This window comes from Pelodiscus sinensis, chromosome 2 (genome assembly GCF_049634645.1).
Source record: "Pelodiscus sinensis isolate JC-2024 chromosome 2, ASM4963464v1, whole genome shotgun sequence".
Taxonomy (NCBI): Eukaryota; Metazoa; Chordata; order Testudines; family Trionychidae; genus Pelodiscus; species Pelodiscus sinensis.
In genome coordinates, this window is record NC_134712.1 from 122509511 (window position 1) to 122533928 (window position 24418).

A 24418-nucleotide genomic window follows, 5' to 3' on the forward strand; every position below is an offset into this window, starting at 1 on the left:
TCTTTCATTTTGGAAGGCAAGGGTTAAAACTTGCCTGATTATGGCATTTGATAGGCCAGCACTGCCATGGCCTCATATTAGTGATATGGTAGATTGCACTTTCCCTATGAATCGATACTGAGACCAGTAGTGAGCACTGCTGTCAACATGGACCAAAATCATCTTTGAAGAAACTTCTCGGTTTGCCATGGAATCACAGTAAGTATATATTTTGTCCCTATGCAGAAGGTGCTGATGTCTCCTTTCTATAATTGCATCTCAACACGTAGACTATTCTTTGTCGGTCAACCCTTTTCACAGAAACTCCTCCCCCAGGAGCAGCCACACTATGGCCCTGGCTCCAGCTCTGGCACCCTCCATGCTGATTTCTCTTACTCCTCATAAAATGAGGGTTACAGGAGTCGGGGAAAGAAGTCCTCCAGCTCAACATTATTTCAAAATAATGGCTTGCTGTGTAGACATGCATTTTGTTATATCAAAATAATGTCAGTTATTCTGAAATCTTGCTGCTGTGTAGATGTGCCCTAAGTGTGAAGGGTGATTAATAGACTTCTGCTAAGAGGGTTAGTGACTCTGCGCAATACCCAAGACATAGTGGATGGTTTTACTGCAATAGGATTTTCAAGTTGTGGTAGGGCACACATATCCTTATATTGGCACCAGACCGCCTCATAAAAGAGTACATAAACCAAGAAGGACACTTTTTCAATGGTGTTGCAAATGCTGGTAGATCACCAGGGGTGTTTCACCAATGTGGGATGGTCAGTAAAGATGGTGTTTGCATCTTTAAGAACACAGGTCCATTCAGAAAGCTACAATCAGGGATTTTCTTTCTGGATTTGAAAAAAAAAGATGATTTTGAAATGCTAATAGTGATTCTGAGAGACTCAGTCTACCCTTTGGTTCCATGGCTCAAGAAGCCATACATCGTCTACCTGGACAGCAGTAAAGAACAGTTCACTAATAAGCTACACAAGTGCAGAATAGTGGTGGAATATGGTTTTGCACATTTAAAGGGTGCAGTTTAAACTTGTGCAGTTTGCTTACTAGGTTAGATCTCAGTGAAAGTAACATCCCCATTTTTATTGCTGCCTTCTGTGTGCACCATAATATCCATAAAGGAAAAGCAGAGAAGTTTCTATAAGAGTAGGCATGGAGGCAGCTAGGCTGGCAGCTAATTTTAACAGCCAGACAGCAGGGCGATAAGAAGAGCCCAGCAAGGAGCTCTGCATCTCCAGGAGGCTTTGAAAACCCATTTCATTAATGAGCCACAGTCATGTGAATTGTGCTTTCCCATTCCATCCAATCCATTACATCAGTTTCCTGAACTTCTTGGTTCCCCTTCCCCAAAATGCCCTCCTGCTTGGCATAAATAAAGACTTCTTCATTTCTGACTTCTGTTGCACAAAGTGAAAAAGGAGGAAAATAATTGAAATTTAGCCAAGTGGTGCGATGAAATGGAGAGAGGGAAAAAGCAAGACAGCTTTCATGTGAAAGAAGTCTTGAGTATTAAAAGACTTTTCTTTTTCCACCCCTATTGTCGAGTGGAAGAAATAATGTACTTTCCTTCACACACACACACACGTACCTCCTGGAAAATTTGAAGAAGAGGGATTGGGAGCAGGTTGATGTTTGCAGCCCACTGTAAAGGGGTTACAGAGGGAGCCTAGCTGCAAGCTATTTTTCGTTATACCTCAATATTTCTTTCATAATTTGCAGCATCTTACATTGAGTGGCACCCTCATGCCCCTGGAATGCTCTCCATGTCCATGTCCATTTTTTTGTTTGGACAGCAAAATTATCTAGATTCCATATCAGCTGTCCTGTAGGCATTCACTATTTTGTTAAATATGCCATCACACATTCCCTTTCCCCCCTTCTAATCTGCTATAGCATCTCTGCTACTATAGAGGTTTTCACTGAAGGCCAAGCTTTCATCTGTATGGCATGCAAAGCAAATGGCAACTATTGTTGATACATACCATGAGGCCAGTGTAAGGTGCTATTTAAAAAAACCTCACCTTATTACATTTAAGTACAAGCTAGAACATAATCAAGAATCCCTAGATATTTGCTCTTCTAGCCATGGTGAGAACAGGCAGGCAGATGAACAATTCCCCTTCCTCCTAGCAACATGGGCATTGCTTTGAGATCAGGGACCAACATTAAGCCTCCCAAAGTACAGTCTTTGTCTGAGGTGTTTTGAGGAGGGGGCATGGTGTGGCTACAAGAATACCCACTCCCCTTCCATTAATGCTGCTGGTAGCAGTTGCATATTCTGAGATCAATGCCAATCCCTGCCACCCAAGCCACCAGCATGCTTGGGAAACCATATCTCTAGGACTTGGAAATTCCCATCTGTGGGAGATCACATGCTCTCTGTGGAAAGCAGTTGTAATGAAAACTTCCATCATCTCTCCTAGGTGACATCAGTTTCCTAAGGGTATCAGAGGTGACAAGTGAGCAGAGGCTGCAAGTGCCTGGGTACGGACCTGGTCCTTATGCTGCTCCACTGGGTACCACAAGGATGCCAGCGGAGTTAATACTGGAGTCACATGGAAAAGTGTTCTACCATCAGGAAAGAAAGAAGTCAGCCCTTCTGAAAGGAATTGCATAAAAGTTTCCTGGGTGATTCTGGACCAGCTGCAGTGGCCACAGGGAAGCAAATTCCTATAGCATATCGCCATTTTTTCATATTAAAAATAAAATATAAAAGCATGCAACCCCTGTAATTTGATAGGAATTGTATACTCAACAGAGGTGCCTTCCCCAATATCACACGTAACCATTATGCTATTCTATGATCAGCTGAAATCCTTCAGGTCAAAAATAGCTCCTGGCTCTCAAGAAGAATGAATCCCCAGCTCACCCTTTTCCAGAATGTCCTCCTCAATGTTTTCTGAGGTGACCTGGGACTTTGAATTCTGAGAGGTGTCCATACTGTGTTTGGGGTAGTAGGGCAGTTGCCACCAACAATCACATGCAGTTCATTGCAGCAATGGGCACGTGTGTAGGTCAGAGCCAGAACAATTGTTCACCTCCTTTGTATTTTTGTAGAATAGACTAGGCCTGAGTGGCTGAAGGGATGGCAGCACCAGAGAGCTGACACCCAGTTACCACAAGGAATATTCTATTTTGCTAGAGACAAATGGTAGCAAGGTTATACACAATATCCCGGGTACCATTTGAACTGTCACACTGCTTCACATATTTTAATGCCCTTCTATATGTACTTAACATATATGCCCTTCTATATGTACTTAACACCCTTCCAATCTAGTGCTTGATTCTTATCTCACACCAAACTAATTGAAAAAAACCCAACCCTTTATGTAAATCAATGTAACTTCATTGGTATAAAACTTGTGTTAAGATGAGAATCAAGTACCACACACATAATATATGAAGCAGTAACAACAACAAAAGTTAACAAACACTTTCCTGCTACCTTAGTCTTAAAAAAAAACAACCCACACTTGTCACATTTTATAAAGAGAAGAAAGAAAAATTCAATGAGGAAAAGCCAGCTCAACAGAACAGTCCATAAATTTGGATCTACTTTTCCAAGATGTTTAGTTTATGTTCTAGTGGTAACTATAAACTAAGAAAACAGGAAAACATAAAGAAGTTATTTCCACATCATTTACAGTTTGCTGGTTTATTGATTTTTTTGCACATTTCATTTGGGCCATTTGTTTTCCATTTTGAAAGGAAGAGCATTCTAAACATAATTAATTTTACTCAGGCTTCCGCATTTTGTTGGCTAGTCAGTATCATATTAATTTTGGTGGAAGTGCTGCAGAAAGCAAAGGTATAGGGCCAATTCTTGGTTACATTATTCATACAGTCAGTCTCATTATAATGGAACTATTACCATAAGTAAAGCCAACAAAATGTTGGCCTTTTTCAGCTGCCAGCATGCTTTTTTTTCTTCCATTGTAGCTCTTCTTACATTTTCTCCCCATTTTCAAAAGCAATAACTTAAGAGCACAATCACCCTATTTTGCTTAAACCTGTGTTTTGTTCCATTAGATATTTGTAGAGAATCATAATGTGCTTAATGTGTGTTTTCACTATAGCTGTTGAATTAAAATATACTGGAAAATCAATATTTTTATTTCAGTCCAAGCAAATTCACATTTTATTGATGTGTGACTTGTCTTTTGTTTGTTTGTTTGTTTATTGCTTGCTTATTTGCTTGGCTGCTGAATCAGGACCAAATCCATCCAGATCTGCATCATAGGGCAGCAGAGCCTACCTGAACATGCTTGGACCTGGACATCTTGCAGTTGCAAGGCAGAGTGCTATTCCAGCGGTCTGCTGAATGTGCTGTGGAACTTTGTTTGCTGCTCCTTTTATGCAAGATCAATGCCATTACTCCAGTTGGTGCCTTACTGTTGCACATCCTTTACAATGCAGCGTGGGCAACATCTGGGGATTGGTTTAGCCTTCATCTTTTTTCTGGTTATGTATATCGAGAACGTGGTGTTTTTACTCATTGGGACCAGGTGTTGCCAGAGGTTACTATAGATTGAAACAGGATGAAGAGCTCTCACTTCATCTGCCAAGGAAGAGGGGCACTGTGATGAATCAGTGCTTACACAATGCAGGAGCAGAGGAGGTTTGCCCTTCTGCTTAAACCAGAGGAAGTAGAGTGATACTCGCCTCCCACTCTACTTCCTGTTAACTCTTGAGCTGGGCTATTCCAATGTAACTCAACTACATCATGGCAGAGTTCCTATTGGAAGTCTCAACCATTGTACACTCTTCTTTGCTTGGTCCATTTACCCTCTTTTCTTTTGATACATGTGCACAGGAGCAGGCTAGTGTCAGATTTTTAAAAAATCTAATTTGCTAATTTTTTAAATATGTCCAATATTATTAAAAGAGTTCTCCCTGCCAAAGCACAGCCTCAAATAATAACAACACTACAGCACAATATAAATACCCTTAAAACAAATCGGCCTGTCACAAAAATAAATATGTGGTAAATGTAATAAATATGGGGCCAAGAGTGGTTACACTAAAAATATGCTCATGCTTTCCAATAAAAAAACCTTCCTATATATTAAAACAGTGTTTCTCAAAGTGTTCCATGATCTTGCTATGGGAAACCTTCTAGTGGGCCCATGCTGCTTTGTTTTAAAAGGTCTGTAGACACAGAGCCTCGTGGTTCCCATTGGCTCTGGTTTGCCAATTCCAGCCAAAAGAAGCCATGGAAAGAGCACCCGGGCAAGGCCATTTCCCAGAGGTCCCCTTGGCTGTTAATGGCAAACTAGAGCCAATGGGAGCTGCAAGGTTCTGTGGCTACAGATCCTTTGGGTAAACAAAGTGGTATGGGCCCGCTAGCAGCTTTCCCCAAATGGGCCCACAAAAGACTTTGAGAAACACCGTATTAAAATATGTTTAAAATGTCAAGAAGGAGGTATGAATGTCAATGGGTTGGAATTGCCACATACCTGGGTCTGTCACAAGAAAGACACAATCAGTTGGTGAACTACAACGTGATGACAGGTCACAAAATGGTTCTTGAACACAGATAGGGATAGAAAAGGATAGAAAATAAGATATAGAATATCTTACTGCCCCTGTATAAAACTATGGTACGCCCACATCTTGAGTACTGTGTACAGATGTGGTCTCCTCACCTCAAAAAAGATATTTTGGCCTTGGAAAGGGTTCAGAAAAGGGCAACTAAAATGATCAGGGGTTTGGAACAGGTCCAATAAGAGGAGAGGCTAAAGTGACTGGGACTTTTCAGTTTAGAAAAGAGGAGACTGAGGGGGGATATGATAGAGGTCTATAAAATCATGAGTGGTGTGGAAAGGGTGAATAAAGAAAAGTTATTAATTAGTTCCCATAATATAAGGACTAGAGGACACCAAATGAAATTAATGGGTAGCAGATTTAAAACTAATAAGCGAAAGTTCTTCTTCACACAGCGTATAGTCAACCTGTGGAACTCCTTGCCAGAGGAGGCTGTGAAGGCTAGAGCTATAATAGAGTTTAAAGAGAAGCTAGATAGATTCATGAAGGTTAGGTCCATAAAAGGCTCTTAGCCAGGGGGTAGGAAATGGTGTCCCTGGCCTCTGTTTGTCAGAGGCTGGAGATGGATGGCACGAGACAAATCACTTGATTAATGCCTTCGGTCCACCCCCTCCGGGGCACCTGGTGCTGGCCACTGTTGTCAGACAGGCTACTGGGTTAGATGGACCTTTGGCCTCACCCAGTACGGCCATTCTTATGTTCTTATACTTAGGAAAATAGAGTGAAAGGAGTTACACCTATGAACATCTGAACTCTTTAGACTTAGTATAGCCAAGGCCTACATCACTGGGTCAACAGCCCCATCTTAAATTGTCAATATATGTACAGTGTGGGGAAAAAAAAGTCTTTGTTCAGGATGATTACTGGCCACTTACACTGCTGAGGATATATGCTTCAGCCTGCTGTGCACATTGCAAGTGATGAAAACCTACTGTGGGAAGGCCTCACTATTCAGGGTGGTGGTTCTGAAGGCATGTTTTACATTGGTGATGCCCTCTGATCTCTGTGGGTATGTCTTCACTACCACCCTAGTTCGAACTAGGGTGGTTAATGTAGTCATTCGAAGTTGCAAATGAAGCCCGGGATTTAAATATCCCGGGCTTCATTTGCATCTTGCCGGGTGCCGCCATTTTTAAATCCCCGTTAGTGCGGACTCCGTGCCCGCGGCTACACGCGGCACGGAGTAGGCAGTTTGAATTAGGCTTTCTAATTCGAACTACCGGTACACCTTGTTCCACGAGGAGTAACGGTAGTTCAAATTAGAAAGCCTAATTCGAACTACCTACTCCATGCCGCGTGTAGCCGCGGGCACGGAGTCTGAACTAACGGGGATTTAAAAAAGGCAGCGCCCGGCAAGATGCAAATGAAGCCTGGGATATTTAAATCCCGGGCTTCATTTGCAACTTCAAATGACTACATTAACCACCCTAGTTCGAACTAGGGTGGTAGTGTATTCATACCCTGTCTGATCAGCTGGCCATGCAATGGGGGATCTTTCCAATCACAGGTAAAAGAAGTATTCCCATAAGTTAGCATTTTTGTACTACCAAACTAATACTGTTAAGGATTATTAGGAGTAAGGTTTCTTTGCTTGGATCTACATATTTACACTTTTCCACTGTGTCTATTATTGCAATGTAGGTTGGGAGTAGTGTTTCCTGTAAGCAGTGTGCTTGTGTGGCCACTCAGTAGAGATTCAAATGCTGCCCAGCTGATTAGCAAGGTTTGTTGTTTCTACTGCTGGTGGACATTTGCATTTGTCTTCGTGCACAGAAAACAGGCTGTTCGGTACATGAATGGAAAAATCTGCAGATAACATTGGTTGTGAGAACAAAATATGGTTCTCTTGGGCTATTATTGATTCACTTTGCACTCAAGCACTTCCATTGATGTATATGGGATTACTCAAGTGAGTAAAGTTATATACAGTTATATACATATATATATTTATAATATCCAGGCTACAGTGTGGAGCTGAGAGGGTTTTTGCAAGAACTGAGCTTACTTACTATGAGCAGCCAGAGAAAAGAATCATTTGCACTAAAAATAATTGAATCATTGACTTAAAATATCAGGTCTTCAAGGTATAAAAACTGCTCGACGCTCATAATAGAGTGAAGCAGAGACCTCAGTTTAAGAACAAGAAGCTGCTTGAGTGCACTTTGTAGTAGAGGCGGTGAACAAGTGTCTGGCTTTTTTTAGCTCTTGATGAATTTTCACACTCAAGGGTGACCACTCTCCGTGTTAATATGCCGGGCAATAGAGTGCGGAAAATAAAAGCACTACTGCCAGTGCTGGCCAAAAAACAGTAGCACGGGCCCACAGCCTTTCTCCCCTCTTGCACATGCCTGCCTTTTCCATTTATAGTCCATGTTATTTTCCTAGTGCATAGCAACTATTCCTATCACAGTACTATTTCCCACTAGCACTTTTCCATATAACAGGATTGTAACAAAGAACCTGGTAATGTGCAAATAATAGAGTCAACTTCAGCACTGCTTTATTATGTGATAATAAAAAACCCCATTGTTCTTGGTGCTTCTTAACCAGGAATTGACAACCACAATGAGAAAGAATCAGCTATATCCCCAGCAGCACTGACTGATGAAGGAGTAAGCAGAAAGGGAGCTGGCCCTGAAGTACTGGGGAAGGAAATATTACTCCTGGCCAGGCTGCCTCCCCACTCGAGGAGAGGAATGCCACTCCAGAGCAGGAATTGACCCAGAGTGAATGAGATGGCCTACTGCAAATTCACCTCATTCTTCTGGTGCTGCAGCCCTCCGGGACAAGGAGGAGGGACAGGGAAGACTGAGGTTCAGGGCTTCTCATGGGCTGGATTTACTCTTCTGGAGTTCTGGGGTTAGTGGATTTTGTGGCTCTCCCCCAGGCTCTGGGGTGGGACCAAACATGAGAGGTTCAGTGTGTCAGACAGGGCTCCCAAGTGAGTGGAATTGAGATGGGGGCAGGAGGTGGGGTGCAGGAAGGGTTGAGGGTGTGGGGTATAGGTGGGAGGGAGGCTCCAGGAGTAGGCCAGGGGTCACTGTCCAAGGGGTGGGTGCAGGAGTGGGCTGGGGGTGCAGAGTCTCAGCTTCTAGCTTTGCTTCTTCCCCACTAGCTGGATCCAATGGAGAGGCTTAGGGCTCTCCCCAATCCCAAGAGAAGCCAGCACTGGTGCTTCAACCTCATGGGGGTGGGGCATCAGGCTGGCACACCAGTGAGGCTTACTGCTGCGGGGAGAGGGAGGGAGTGGGGAAGAGGGGAGTGAGCTAAAGCCATGAACCACTTGCAAGGTGGCCATGGATCACTTGTGGTCCACAGACTATAATTTGAGGACCACTGCACTAGGAGATTGGCCCAAGTATCAGTCCAGAAGCACGGATACAGCAGCAGCTGGTACCCAGCTGAGGAGCTCTATTAACCATCACAGTGACCACAAAGACTGATTCCAGGCAACATAGCAATGCCCAGGAGTCCACTCTCCAAATATACAGTGAGTCTATGCATCAGTGAGCAGCACAAGGATTTTGAGGCTCTTTGAGCTTTTGTTTTAAAGACCACAGTCCTATACATTCAGGCGTCAGCGTCTGGATACATTGTACTATTGCTGGGGTGTTTATGTACCTTTCCATTGCTAATCTCCCCTGAATTGTCCCTAGTACCTACTGAGGTAGAGGCTCTGCTCAGAAGAAAGGGATTTTCACTGATGACTGCAATATTTATTTCTGGGATATATTCCTGGTTCCTGAAATTTGTGGAAGAACACCAAAGGGTTTGTGCTTAAACAGAGGGAAGTGAAGTTTCTTTCAGCATGTAGCTTGGGATCTGGAATACACTTAATCAGCTCACATTACATCAATACCCACACTTAACAGCCAAATTTAAAATCATGGACTTCCAAACAGATCATACTCCACTGCAAACCACTGAACTATTGGCTTATGGCCTCATAGTCAAACATTCTGATGCTGCTATTGAAATCAGTCTCTTTTCATTTGAAAATATAAGTACCTTAGTTGAAGTTCAGCCACAACATCTTGGCTAACAGTCTTGTCCTTTTGAAAAATGACAGAGTGTGTAATGGATATAATGGATCAGGATTCATTTTCACACAATGTTGTCAGGAGAGTACAATATTTATTAATATGAAAAAAACAACAAATGGTCTGGTAGCACTTTATAGACTAACAAAACACGTAGATGGTATCATGAGCTTTCGTGGGCACAGCCAACTTCTTCAGATGACTGGAATTATGAGTAGGGGATTTGAAAACTCAAAATAAATAGGAGAAGGGAAAGGACGGGTGAGAGAATGATGCTCTGTCTCCCATCCCCCCTCCTGTTTTTTCTGGAGAATGGGTGCTAAACATAAGCAGATAAAGATCAAAGTCAATAGATAGATTGCTAAGACAGGAAGGATACCACTCAGAAAGCTGCACTAACTTGGCTACCCCCTGAAGCTCCTATACATATGAAGACACTTCTTGTAGTACGTAGATTTAACATTTGCCCTTTCTCATACCGAAGTTCAGACCCAGCAGACTCTTCATTCTTATAACCCCCCAAAAATTATACATTTCATTAAATCAATAAAAATAAGCAGGTTCCATTTAAATATGACAAGAGTTTGAAACATTCAGTATTTCAGATACTAGATTCTATGTTAAAAATCTTATGTATTTATTTATTTAATTTTATGTAAAATATTTTTGCCCAGCCTCTCTATTTAAAATATTCAAGGCGGCTTACAATTTTTTAAAAAGACAATATAGATATCTATATATAAAATAGAGAACCCCAAGCAGGGGGTGGGGACAGAAAACCTGTTAAAACACCTCAAAACACATACCTAAACATCAATAAAAACATGGGTAAAAAGGGTGGCTTTGGCCTGGCGCTGAAACCATGCCATTGTTGGCATCAGGTGAATGTCCCGGGGTAGAGAATTCCATAGCCTAGGACAAAGGCTGAAAAGGACCTCCTCCACATAGATGTCAACCTTTTCTCTATAAGTGGTGGAACACAGAGCAGAGCCTCCCCAGCCAACCTCAATCCTCGGGTGGGTTTGTATGGGGGAAGACGATCCTTCAGATACCCTGGTTCCACCCCATTTAGGGATTTATAAGTCAGAACCAAGACCTTGATTTGTGCCCATAAACAAACCAGAAGCCAGTGCACCTGCTGGATCACTGGCATAATTACAATAATCTGATCAGGATGTGACAAAAGCATGAATCAACATAGCCAGGTCATTCTTATTCAGAAAGAGACACTGCTGGTGGATCAGCCAAAGCTTCTCAAAAGCACTCCTGGTCTCCAAGGAGATCTGATTTTCAAAGGTTAAAAAAGGGTCCAGGAGGACTCCCAGGCTGCTTACCTGTTCTTTCAGGGGGAAGGTAACCCAATCCAGAACAGAAAACACACCACATTCCTGGACAGATGACTTCCTGATTTACATTCAGCTTCAGCCTATTCAACCTCATTCAACTGCCTTCAGACACTGGTTCAAATTGATCACCACCCTACCTGGATTCGATGGGTTTGGGTTCTATCATCTTCATATTGATGGCACTGTCCTCCAAATCTCCTTATGACCTCTCCCAGTGTTTCATGTCAATGTTAAACAGCATAGGAGACAAGATGTTACCTTGCAGGACCCCAGAGCATAATCACCATGGGGCTGAGCAGCAGCCCCCTAGCTCCACCTTCTGAAAACATCCCAACAGGTAGGACAAGAACCTCTGCAAAACAGTGCTTCCATTACTCAACTCCACCACATATGCTATTATGTGCCGAAAGTGTCCGTCTGCTATGAACATTGGACAAACATCTCAGACACTTCGCCAAAGGATTAATGCCCACAAAACAGATATCAGACAAGATCACAAAGAGAAAACAGTTTCTTGCCATTTTAACCAGAAAGGACACTCTCTCAATGACTTAACCACCTGCATTCTGCTACAAAGACCTTTTACATCTGCACTTGAAAGGGAATCCTCTGAACTGTCATTCATGTTAAAATTCAACACTTTCCAAAAAGGACTCAACAAACATTTGAACTATCTCACCCATTACCAAGATAGTTTCCCCAATTATCACCTCTAATACCATTAACTCACAAACATCCCACTCTCCCTACCTCTAATATCATCAATTCACAGACACTTACCTTCCTTCCTCCCCCCCCCCCCGCATCTCCCTCCTGTTCTGCAATGTGATTTGTCCTTTTCATATTTGTTGATTTTTTTTAATTGTATCCTTTGGTATATATAGTTGTGACTACTTTCTTCCACTATTTGATCTGAGGAAGTGGGTCTGGCCCACGAAAGCTCATCATCTAATAAACCATCTTGTTAGTCTTTAAAGTGCTACATTGTCCTGCATTTTGCTTCAGCTACCCCAGACTAACACGGCTACATCTCTATCACTATTCTCAACTCCACCAGGTGCTCCAGAAGGATCTTGCTTCTCTATTTATCATTAGTAATTATTGCTTGTCTCAGCAGTGATTATTTTAACTTAAAAATACAGTTCTGTCAATGGGGAGCAGTACCCTAATTTAGTGGTATGGCTAGCAATATTAACACTGCTAGTTTACATGAGTAATAGGAAAGTCATCTTTTTTACAGGATTATATTTCTTCTGCCTTTCATTTGTAAGACTATACATTAAAGGAGAAAAATGTGTCAGAAGAGATAAAGATTCTTTTCAAAGATTTATTATGTTATATATGTTAATAGAAAATATCAATTCTATAAAAAGACATTAACATTGATTTGTTATATCCAGCAGCTTATGAAATTGGAATGAGGATTAAAGATATCAAACAAGCAACAAATAATTTAACTTTAAGCTATTTTCTACTGATACTCCACCCCCTGGCTGGATCAAGCTCTATATCATTTGCCTAAGCCAGAAACAGAGAATCTAGGTTGCATAGATTACTCATTATCAGTTTCAGTCTTCTTATTTTAATACATATCATGACAATTATTTAAAACCCAACCCAGGGGACATAAAATTTATTATTGACTGAGAATGTAAAATTCTGCAATTGTTTCTTTGTTCAAGGCAGATATTTTCCTTCATCTTCTAAATTTATTGGCAGAATCTAGTGACAGGTTTTTGGTTTCTGGAAGTATGTTCTGTCTTCAACTCTCTTTGCAGCATACCCATAACTAACTTTTTTGTCCATTTATTCTCCTTTCTTCTCCTCTATCTGCATTCTTTTCTTCCCTCCTTACATTGCTTTCCTTTTTTTCTCCTGTGTTTTTTTTTTCCTTTTCTTCCCTGGGGTCTCGCTCTTTCTTCCCAGCCCCCCAGCTCACCTTAAATGTATATGGTGGACATGGGGATCTGCACTAATCACACTGTGGGCCTGGAAAAAATCCTATTGCAGATGGGACTATATCTTTCAAGTGAATAGACCCAGAGAGTGAGCTGTTTGCTGGTATGTAATTCTGGGTATAATTTGGTACTCTATATTGTCGTCTTGTAATCATGTCCTTTGTGGACACATCCTCCTTTCCTCCCTCCTCCCCTTTATTCATTTTTGTTAGTTCACGCCCTTTGCTGCATACCTGCTGACTACACTTTTGCACCCAAAGGACCATGCTGATGAATACTGATAACATTTAATTTTCTCAAAAGAGATTCATTATGTCCCCTCTGCCCTTCTTTCTGAGTGAGTGCATGAAAACTTTTGCAAAACATTGCACATATCTGATTAATAACAAGATCCATAAGACTTTCAAATGACATTTAAAGACAAAAAAATAAGTAATGCATATGATGAGTTTTCAATGTATGGAGAACCTTTTAGTTGATTCTGCACTAATCAACAGTCTATGCACTGTTATTTACTGATTGCCATTGCCTCTTCTTAAGGGGCCCTCAGCACAGAGGAAATATTTCATAGGCAACGAGACTATGCAGCCAGAGCCTGCAGGCATTTCATAATGAGGGTAAAGTTAGAGAAAATCTTCTTTCAACATTTGTAGGAATCAAGGCTTGCAAATGTGGCAGAGTTTCCTGATTCTCCCCTCCTCATTCAGCTACACTAGATACTTCTGCAAATGCAGAAAGAGTGAGGATGTCAAAAGATTTAGATTTTCTTGAAACAAAGCTAGTCTCCCTCCTGATTTTTGACAACCATGATTTTTTAAAGAAAATTTAGTAGCAGAGCCAGTGTATGATTGAACTGGCTGAAAACTGCAACATCTTTTGCCATTACTATAAATGCCTACAGTGGGCTGCTTTTCTCAAATGATTCTTTTACAGGAAAATGAAAAAAGTAAGAACTTTCCCTGGTTCAGATTGAATAAAACTATTCATTTCTTCTCCTCCCCTCCCCCATCGCCAATACATACAAGGATAAAATGTATCTTTGCCTAATGTTTACACTGTAGAAAAACAAAGGACTGATGTTCTTCAAGTTTTAGCAAGTAGTGTGTGCATTAGAAGGTATAGTTTTTAAGGATACTACAACTCCACTTTTCTTTTCATATATTGATTTGTAAATAGCCTCATGACATGGGCTTAGAAGGTGCTTGGCATGCCATGTGAACTTTAGGAGTAGGATTTATAAGGAAAGACTTCCTCATTTGATAGAAATCAACTTAAAAATCAAGCAAAATTTACCTGTGCACAAGCTTATTTTTGAACTGATTCTTGCATTAAAATTCTGATTAATCATAAAACCTCAAGCAAAAAACAATTACTTCAGGTTTTATTACAAGATACTCACACTGCTTCGCCTGCTGGCTTGGGGCAAAGGAGACAGTTGAAGTTTATTTTGGCACCGATTTCTTCTTCAGCATTCCCAGAGCATGTAAGTATTCTGTGGGTACCTTCAGTACTCTCGGACTACGTCTAGACTGGCATGATTTTCCGCAAATGCTTTTAATGGAAAAGTTTTTCCGTTAAAAGCATTTGTGGAACAGAGTGTCTAGATTGGCACAGACGCTTTTCCGCAAAAGCACTTTTTGCGGAAAAGCGTCCATGCCAATCTAGACGCGGTTTTGCACAAAACAATACCGCATTGTCTACACTGGCTCTCTTGCACAAAAGCATTTTAGATGCAGCCTCTGAGGGTATGTCTACACTGCCACTCTAGTTCGAACGAGGGTGGCTAATGTAGGCATTCGAACTTGCAAATGAAGCCCGGGATTTAACTATCCCGGGCTTCATTTGCATGTTCCCAGATGGGAGCCATTTTTAAATCCCCTTAGTTCGAACTGACTGCCCGTGGCTACACGCGGCAGTCAGAAGTTAATCCGAACTAAATCCTTAGTTCGGATTAACTGGTACACCTCATTGAACCCTAGTTCGAACGAGGAGGCTAGTGTAGACATACCCTAAGATTTCTGGTAGTGATCCCTCTACCATTCCCAGAAAGATGGATTCATAGCAGCTCCTTTTTCCTTGTAATCATTAGATAACTTGGCCCACTCACTACAATCTGCCCCTTATGATCATCTGCAAGTTCCTTTTGTATGCTGGTGTTTTTTACTCTCTCTCTCTCTCTCTCTCTGTCTGTCTGTCTCTCTCATCATCAATCATCATCATCATCATCATCACCACCAGTGGGCAATTCCTACCACTAATTCCTGTGCATCAACATGCTATTTCTAATTTCAGAAGTACCCTTTTCCATACCAACCTCTCCTATCTTATAACATTGCTGTTTCTCCTTGCACTTTGTTCATATACTTTTAGACTTACATTCCACATAATAGCATATTTATTCAAGCCAATTTGATCTAATTTCATAAAATTTCATGAGATCATATCAAATGCTATATTAAAATTCAAATACAGTACATCTAATTTGTTCCTGTATTCCATTTCCTTTAGCTTTTTTAAAAAACTTAAAAGTTTGCTATGGAACTTCACAAATTAAGTTTCTCCTGTCCTTTATCACTTTGGTCTGTGTAGACCATTTTCTACAACTACAAATCCTGTAACCCTAATATTAACATACTTTTTTATTACTAAGAATAAAATGCAATCCTGGAAATCTGTTCATTTGAATGTTTCTCCACATACACTTGAAAAGTTAGTTCTTTCTTGCCAGCTAAAAGCAAACAATAATTATACTGTTTCACCAAAGGGCCTAATGCACATTGTTGACAATTGCACAAAGCAAATGAATTTCAGCTTGTTCTATAACCTACCATTTAGTTTGAACAGTTCTCAGGATAAAATAATTCATAACAGATTTAGAGTCTAATCATATGCCCACTTAAGATGATGCTGCGACTTACGCCAACTTAAATGAACATTGGTTTGGGACCTTCACTTTTTAGTTCTTATATTTTTCAAAATAGCTGTAAAAAATAGGTAGAGATAGAAAATTGTCATTCATCTATACATTCAGTGTACATAGTGTGCTGCAATAGGTGATTTAGGATGGTTGTTTCTGAAAATGTGTATTGTCTTATGGCAGAAAAAATATTAAACTCACTCCCAAAGAGTGTACAAGGTGGGACAGGAAACAATGAAGCATAGGATAGTCCAGCAGAGTAAAGATTATAGCATAGGGCTCTGGAAATCTTGCTTATATTTACCGCTCTCACATAGACTGATTACGTGATCCTGGGCAAGTCTCTTACATCCTGATCCTCAGAGGTATGTGGGTTTCTAGCTTCAGTTGGTATCAATGGAAATAAGAAGCCTACACACATTAAATACATTAGATAAATACACTAAAGGTCATAAAGTGCTCTGATACTATGGCAATTGTACTGAAAAAAGCTTTTTCCTTCCCCCTTGGTCTAACAAGGGAAACCCTGACATATGTGGCTGGCTATGTGCTCATCTGGTGTATCTCGGGGGCTACGTCTACACTGGAGGTTTCTTGCTCAAGAACTTTTTGCAGAAGAGATCTTCAGCAAAAAGTTCTTGCGCAGAGTATGTCCACACTGCCATGTGCTTTTGAACAAGAGATGTGCTTTTGCAGAAGAGAGCGTCCATACTACCATGGATGATCTTGCGCGAGAAAGCTCTGAGGGTCATTCACAGAATGGTCATCAGAGCACCTGTGCTTTTTCTGATAGGGGTTTCTTGTTCAAGAAACCCCTGTTGTCCATCCACACAAGCTTTTTTGCACAAGAGCTCTTGCACAAAAAGACTTGTTCCTCATAGAAAGAGGAATAACTCTTGTGCAAAAAGCCCTGTCTTCTGACAATCTATTGTACTTTTTCTTACACAAAACCATGCTTGTAGTGTGGTTGCTCTGTGAATTTCTTTGCAAAAATGGCCGTTTTTGTGCAAAACCCCTGCAGTGTAGATATAGCCTGAGGGTCCTGTGTGTCCTTAGTAAAGAAAACTAGAATTTGGAAGGACTGAGCATCATAGTATCATTCAAAGCATGAACTAGACATTTCAACATCTACAACAAGATTTATTTCTCTCTGACATGACTTGGCAGATTCCCAGGTAAACGTGGTATGGCGTGCTAATCTTTTCAAACTCAGAAAGATTTAAGGTGAAATTTTCAGCTATAAGAAGGACAGTTCTGTCAGCCGACGGTCAGGGCAGTGTGTGTGTGTATGTTTCCGAGAAAAGGTTTAACGTCCGTGTCTTTACTGCTAGGACCGGGGTCCCATCGCAGAGGTTGGCCAGCAGGCCAACAGACGCCCCGAGTTTATAGGAAGAGCTTATTACGCTTCAGATTTTAGCTGCTAGAATTTCATAATTCCTTCGCAGCGGGCAGCCTCGGGGAGATTGAGAAGCGCCCCAACTGAATTTTGCCACCTGGGTGTGACACAAATCCAAACGCCCAAGCTCTCCCTATATCTGTCCCTTTATGACCGGCTGAAGTTCTTTTAAATTGTGCTTGGTTCTGTTACAGCAACTGAAGGAGTCAGGTTAAAGCTTAAACAGTTACAGGTTTATTGAGGAAGCTTATAAATCATATGGTTGCAATGGCTATTGTTCTATTTCTTAACTATTAGCAAAATATAGGTCTTAAAAATGGTTACAAAGAAGATAAAGATAGAAAAATAGAAATAATGGTACCAAGTAACAGCTTACTCTTTCTATGTGTACACTTAAGACAGAGGACCACATCCAGGTACCATTTTTACTCCCTTCTGTGCCTCTCGACTCCAGCATGTCAGGCCAGGGCCGGTCCCTCAATTCCTAGGAAAGACGAAAATACGAGGTGGGCGTCCCCAATGAACCTCGGGAGGTCAAACACCTAACCCGACCAGCAGGTAGAGGGTAGAATGACACTCAAAGTGAGTGTGTGCTGGGCCCATCTTTTATAATCATGGGGTCACGTATTTCTCTTTCTTATCTGTAATGCCAATTGATGCTGGTCTGTCTGCTGTGAGACCAGTTCTTACAAGGGAGTTGTGAACTTAATTTACACTTGTAAGAGAGATTTGAGATGATTAAATTTTGAAGTACTGGACATTGTTTTCTCAGTGGGAAATTCCTCTTCCTGGGACTGTGTGTGTTCGAATCAACATAGGTGCCAGCCGCAGCCTCGAGGCCAGCTTATTGACTTAGCTGCTCTCTATCCACATATCTGTGTTTCAGCTTCTCAGGATCAGATGAGCCAGCATAGACTATGCTGATATTATTGCTCCTTCTCTGTCCTGTATGCTTCAGAGAGGCAAATAAGATGGATGATATGGAGGCAGGCTGTCTGGCCACAGACAGTGAGGAAAAAACAGTGACAATTGGATACCTAAACACTCTGTCCCTTTGAAAATCTCCCCCTTTGTTTGGATTCAGTACTTGGGATCTGGAGGAAGATGTTCCAGAAGGCCTACAAATCTCCCTTCCCCTCCTCCCCCCCCCCTCCCCCCCACACCCATACCTGCAAAAGTTTCAAAAGATTAAGAACATACTGGGAGATGAAAGATTTCATCTTTATTTTAGGTTTTACATCAGTAAATCTATTTTACCCTTTACTGTGATTCATGTTATGAAAATCAATAGCAGTTTCAAAAGATAGTTTAGTCTCACTGTCATACTGTTAAGAGTGGCTTACGAGTGTGAGTGCCTACCTCAGGGCATACTGTTAAAAAACAGGTCAGACACCCCAAATTGGTTGTATGTTCTATAACTATATTTCACCCATTCATTCACAAATGTGAACTCTGGGATCACTGTAACAGTTTTACTGTGAAAAACTTAAACAACAAATAGTCTCTAGTAGCACCTTAAAGACAAACAAAACGTGTAGATGGTATCATGAGCTTTCCTGGGCAAAACCTACTTCTTCAAATGACTGGAGTATAATAAGTCCAGATCCAAGAATAAATAAGGGAAGGAGGGGCGAGAGAAGGAAGAAAGGGAGAGGAGTAAGAAAAAAAGAGAGTGAGTAGATAGCTCAGATAGTTACAAGAGGCTGTTAAGAACCATTAGTACCTCCATTGTTTGGTTGGTTGGCTAGGTCATTAAACCAACCCTATATCCTGGTTCAGACCATTTGCATAATAATTAAACTTATGAATGAATCTAAGTTCCAATCCTTCTCTGTGTATTTGGCTTGTGGAATTGGTCTGAAACAAAACAGCAATTTGGAGATCCATTAATGAGTGTCCAGGAAGATTAAAGTGTTCTTCCACAGGTTTTTATGTATTGCCTTTTCAGATATCTGATTTGTGTCCATTAATTCTTTCCCATAGAGACTGTGCAGTTTGGCCAATATATCCCCTTACGTACTCCAGTCTACCTTCCACCCTGGCAAGCTAGACCTAGTGATAAATGGTCACTTGTAATAAAAATCACTAAATATTCTTTTTGCTTCTAGTACTGCTACTAGATCAAATGATACCTTGGATCTGACAAAAGTGGAGCACAGGGTCTGGTTCAAGAAGTAAATATAATTGGACCTCTTAGAATAAATGTAATAAAACTTAACATCCCTGTGGTGGGAAAAACTTCTCAGCAGTTCAGCACTGTGACATTTAATTTCAGAAAGGGGAACTACACAAAAATGAGTAAGTTAGTTAAATAGAAATTAAAAGATACAGCGACAAAAGTAAAATCTCTCCAAGCTGCATAGAAACTTTTCAAGGACACCATAATAGAAACCCAACTTAAATGTATACCCCAAATTAAAAAAACACAGTAAGAGAACCAAAAAAATGCCACTGTGGCTTAACAACCAGGTAAACAAAGCAGTGACAGATAAAAAAATAACAAATGGTAGCACTTTATAGACTAACAAAACATGTAGATGGTATCATGAGCTTTCGTGGGCACAGCCCACTTCTCCAGATGACCAGAGTTTGGAGTTTAGGATATGCAGACCCAAAATAAATAGGAGGGGGGGAAAGAAGGGGAGAGTGGGAGACAGGGAGTTAGAGGGAATCAGTAAGTATCTGAAGATTGGGTAGTTAAAACAAAGCAGATAAGAATCTAAGTCAATTAATAGTATCCTTCTTGACATAGGAGTCTACACAAAGAGTTGTTTTCACCTTCAACAAGTGTTAAGTTGATAGTGTCCCAACCACCCTTCATCATGATTGAGTCCATTAGCATGTGAATTGAATTTGCAGATTTACTGTCATTCTAAAGTTTCTCTGTGTATCTGGCTAATAGAACTGATTTCTGACAAGACAGCCACTTGAAGATCTTTTAAACAGTGATTTGGAAGATTAAAGTATTCCCCAATAGGTTTCTGTATGTTTCCTTTACATATATCTGATTTGTGCCCATTGATTCTTTCCCACAGAGACTGTCCAGTTTGTCCAATATATATATAGCAGTGGGGCATTGCTGGCATTTGATGGCATAGATCAAATTACTGGATGTGCAGTCAAATGACCTTTTGATTTGATAGCTTATATTTTCTTCAGTGATGAATTCGCTAGTATAGTTATGTGGGCAGAGTTGGCATTGTGTTTGGTTACAGGGCTGGGTTCCTGGATGCTTATGATGTGGTTGTGTGGCATGGTTATTGGAAAGAATTTGTTTCAGGTTGGGGGTTTGTCTGTAAGTGAGAATAGTTTTTTCTCCCAAGGCCTTTGAGAGTGAGGGATCATTTTCCAAGATGGGTTGTAAATTATGTTTAATGCGCTGGAGGAGTCTGAGTTGTGGACTATAACAAGAGGAGTTCTGTTATTTTTTCTTTTGGGTCTGTCTTGAAGTAGTTCATGTCTGGGTACTTTTTTGGCTCTGTCCATTTGTTTTTTTCACTTCTCCAGGTGGGTATTTCAATTTTAGGAATGCTCTGTAAAAATCCTATAGGTGATTGTCTCTGTCTGTGGGGCCGGAGCAAATCCGGCTGTATCTTAGGGCTTAACTATATACAACAGACTGAGAAATGTGTCTGGGATGGAACCTGGGGACATGAAGGTAAGTGTAGCAATCAGTGGGTTTCTGGTATAGTGTGGTAGAAATGTGTCCATTGTTTAACTGTACTGTAGTATCCAGGAAGTGGATTTCTCATGTGGACTGGTCTATGCTGAAGTTGACGGTGGGGTGGAAGTTGTTGAAATACTTATGAAATTCTTCAAGAATCTCTTTTCCGTGGGTCCATATGATGAAGATGTCATCGATGTATCATAAGTAAAGTAGGAGTGTTAGGGGGTGAGAGCTGAGGAAACATTGTTTAAAGTCAGTCATAAAGTTGTTGGCATGTTGTGGTGCCATTTGAGTGCCCATGGCTGTGCCACTGTCTTGAAGACAGAAATTGTCTCCGAATTGGAAGTAGTTGTGGGAGAGGACAAAATCGCAGAGCTCTGTAATCAGGTGTGCAGTGTTGTTATTGGGGATGGTGTTCCTGATGGCCTGTAATCTGTCTTCAAGTCAAATCCTAGTGAGAAAAATAAAAAGGACCATAAACTTTGTCAAATTTAGTGTAAAAATATAATAAGAAAAGCCAAAAGGAGGTTGAAGAACAGCTAGCCAAAAACTCAAAAAGTAATAGTAAAATGCTTTTTAAGTACATCAGAAACAGGAAGCCAGCTAAACAACCACTGGGGCCCTTGGATGATCAAGATGCTAAAGGAGCATTCAAAGATGATAAAGTAATAGCAGATAAGCTAAATGAATTCTTTGTTTCAGTCTTCAAGGATGAAGATATTGGGGAGATTCCCAAACCTGAGCCATTCATTTTAGGTGACAAATCTGAGGAATTGTCCCAGATTGAGGTGTCATTAGAGGAGGTTTTGGAACAAATTGATAAACTTAACAGTAACAAGTCACCGGGACCAGATGGCATTCACCCAAGAGTTCTGAAAGAATTCAAATGTGAAATGGTGGAACTACTAACTGTGGTTTGTAACATATCCTTTAAATCAGCTTCCATACCTAATGATTGGCTAACATGACACCAATATTTAAAAAAGGGCTCTAGAGGTGATCCTGCCAATTACAGATGGGTAAGTCTAATGTCAGCACCAGGCAAGTTCATTGAAACTATTGTAAAGAATAAAATTGTCAGACACATGGATGAATATATATATTTTTTGGGGGGGGAGAAAGTTATTATGGCTTCTGTAAAGAGAAATCATGCCTTACTAATCTGCTACAGTTCTTTGAAGGGGTCAACAAACATGTGGAAAAGGGGGATCCAGTGGATATAGAATACTTAGATTTCCAGAAAATCTTTGACAAGCTCCATCACCAAAGGCTCTTAAGTAAAGTAAGTTGTCATGGGATAAGAGGGAAGGTCCTTTCATGGACTGATAACTGGTTAAAAGAAAGGAAACAAAGGGTAGGAATAAATGGTAAGTTTTCTGAGTGGAGGTAACTAGTGGTATCCCCCAAGGGTCTCTCCTAAGACCCACCCTATTCAACTTATTTATATATGATCTAGAGAAAGGGGTAAACAGTGAGGTGGCAAATTTGCAGATGATACCAAACTGCTCAAGATAGTTAAGACCAAAGCTGACTGTGAAGAGCTTCAAAAAGATCTCACCAAACTAAGTGAGGGTACGTCTACACTACAGCGCTAGTTCGAACTAACTTAGTTCGAATTAGTTAATTCGAACTAAGCTAGTTCGAACTAACGCGTCTAGAACTAAAAACTAGTTCGAACTAGCGTTTTGCAAGTTCGAACTAGTAAGTCCACATTGAGTGGACTCTGAACAGGGCTTAATGATGGCCGGAAGCAGTGCCGGCAGGGCATAAAAGGAGGACTTAGAGCATGGAGATACTGTCTCAGGCTAGCCGAGGGCTGCGCTTAAAGGGTCCCGACCCCCACCCCGGACACACAGTTCTAAGGGGTGCCCCGCTTGCAAAGAAGTTCTGGCTTGGAGTGCCCTGAGTGCCCACACTGGGCACATCACACCACTCGGCCATCAGCCCGGCTGCACTTGCCGCAGGCTGCCATCTGGGGAGAGGGAGTAATTGGGGGGCTGCAGGAGAGCTTCCACCCCCAGAAGCCCGCAGAGCCAGCCCAGTCCTCCCCATCGGGGGCTCGTACCCCATTCCTCCCTCACCTCCTTCCACTTGCCCTTCCCTAGCCCCCCTTCTTATTGATGTACAAAATAAAGATAACGTTTCTTCCAACATTGACTCTGTCTTTATTGAAAAAAACTGGGGGAGACTGGGAAAAGGAGGTGGGAGAGGGGAAGAGAAAGGCTGGGAGAGGGGAGGGCAACTAACATGATCAGGGGTTGGGAACAGGTCCCAGATGAAGAGAAGCTACAGAGACTGGGACTGTTCAGCTTAGAAAAGAGGAGACGGAGGGGGGACAGGATAGAGGTCTCTAAAAGCAGGGGTTGGGTGGAGAGGGTGCATTCAGAAAAGTTCTTCCTGAGTTCCCATAAAGAAGGACTAGAGGACACCAAAGGAAAGGACTGGGTAGCAGGCTTGAAACTAGTAAGAGAAAGTTGTTGTTGTTGACAAAGCAAATAGTTAACCTGTGGAACTCCTTGCTGCAGGAGGCTGTGAAGGCTAGAACTAGAACAGAGTTGAAAGGGAAGTGAGATCAAGTGATGGAGGTTGCGTCCATGGAGTCCTATTAGCCAGAGGGTAGGAGTGGTGTCCCTGCCCAAAGTTTGTGGAAGGCTGGAGAGGGATGGCACGAGACAAATGGCTTGGTCATTGTCTTCGGTCCATCCCCTCCAGGGTCCCTAGGGTTGGCCGCTGTTGGCAGACAGGCTACTGGGCTAGATGGACCTTTGGTCTGACCCAGTACGGCCATTGTAAGCTCAGGGCTCAGTGTCGGGGGTCTCAGTGGACCCTCTTGATTTTCATGCACACCTGGTCCTGGGTGGCCAGGCTGGCAGCTCTCCTGCCCTAGCCGGCCACTTTCCTGTGCCTAGTGCGGAGATCGTGGACGAGGTCCACGATGTCCGCACTAGCCCAGGAAGGTGCCCGCCTCTTGCGGTCCAGGGCAAGCTCCCGGGAGCCGCCAGCCTGGTCCCGGCAAGAGGGGGTGGGCTGGGGGGCATCGGGTGGGTGGCTCTGTGCCGTGCCAGGTGCAGGGTCTGCTAGCTGGGTGCTGGCAGGCTTGCACCTGGCACGGGCACCGTAGCCAGCCCGTGCCCCTTTAAGGGGTCCGGGGCCGGGAGGGGGGCATAGAGTTTCCCTGGTGTTGGCCAGAGTGGCCACCAGGGAAACCTGGGGAGGGCTAGCCTCCCACTAGTTCGAACTAAAGGGCTACACAGCCCTTAGTTCGAACTAGCTAGTTCGAACTAGGCGTTAGTCCTCGTAAAATGAGGTTTACCTAGTTCGAACTAAGCGCTCCGCTAGTTCGATTCAAATTCGAACTAGCGGAGCGCTAGTGTAGCGCATAGGAAAGTTAGTTCGAACTAACGTCCGTTAGTTCGAACTAACTTTCTAGTGTAGACATACCCTGACTGGGCACCAAAGTGGCAAATGATATTTAATGTTGATAAATATAAAGTAATGCACAGTGGAAAAAATAATCCCAACTATAAATACAATATGATGGGGACTA

General features: G+C 41.9%; 1 long non-coding RNA gene across 1 annotated transcript in view; it reads left to right on the forward strand.

Annotated features, from left to right (window-relative positions):
• The window catches only part of LOC142826773 (uncharacterized), a 91509-nt gene extending 88272 nt beyond the window's left edge, over positions 1–3237 (forward strand). Inside the window, exon 3 of the long non-coding RNA XR_012901008.1 lies at positions 2424–3237. This is a non-coding gene — a long non-coding RNA (uncharacterized LOC142826773). The remainder of the gene's footprint in view (positions 1–2423) is intronic.
• Positions 3238–24418: the final 21181 nt, after the last annotated feature.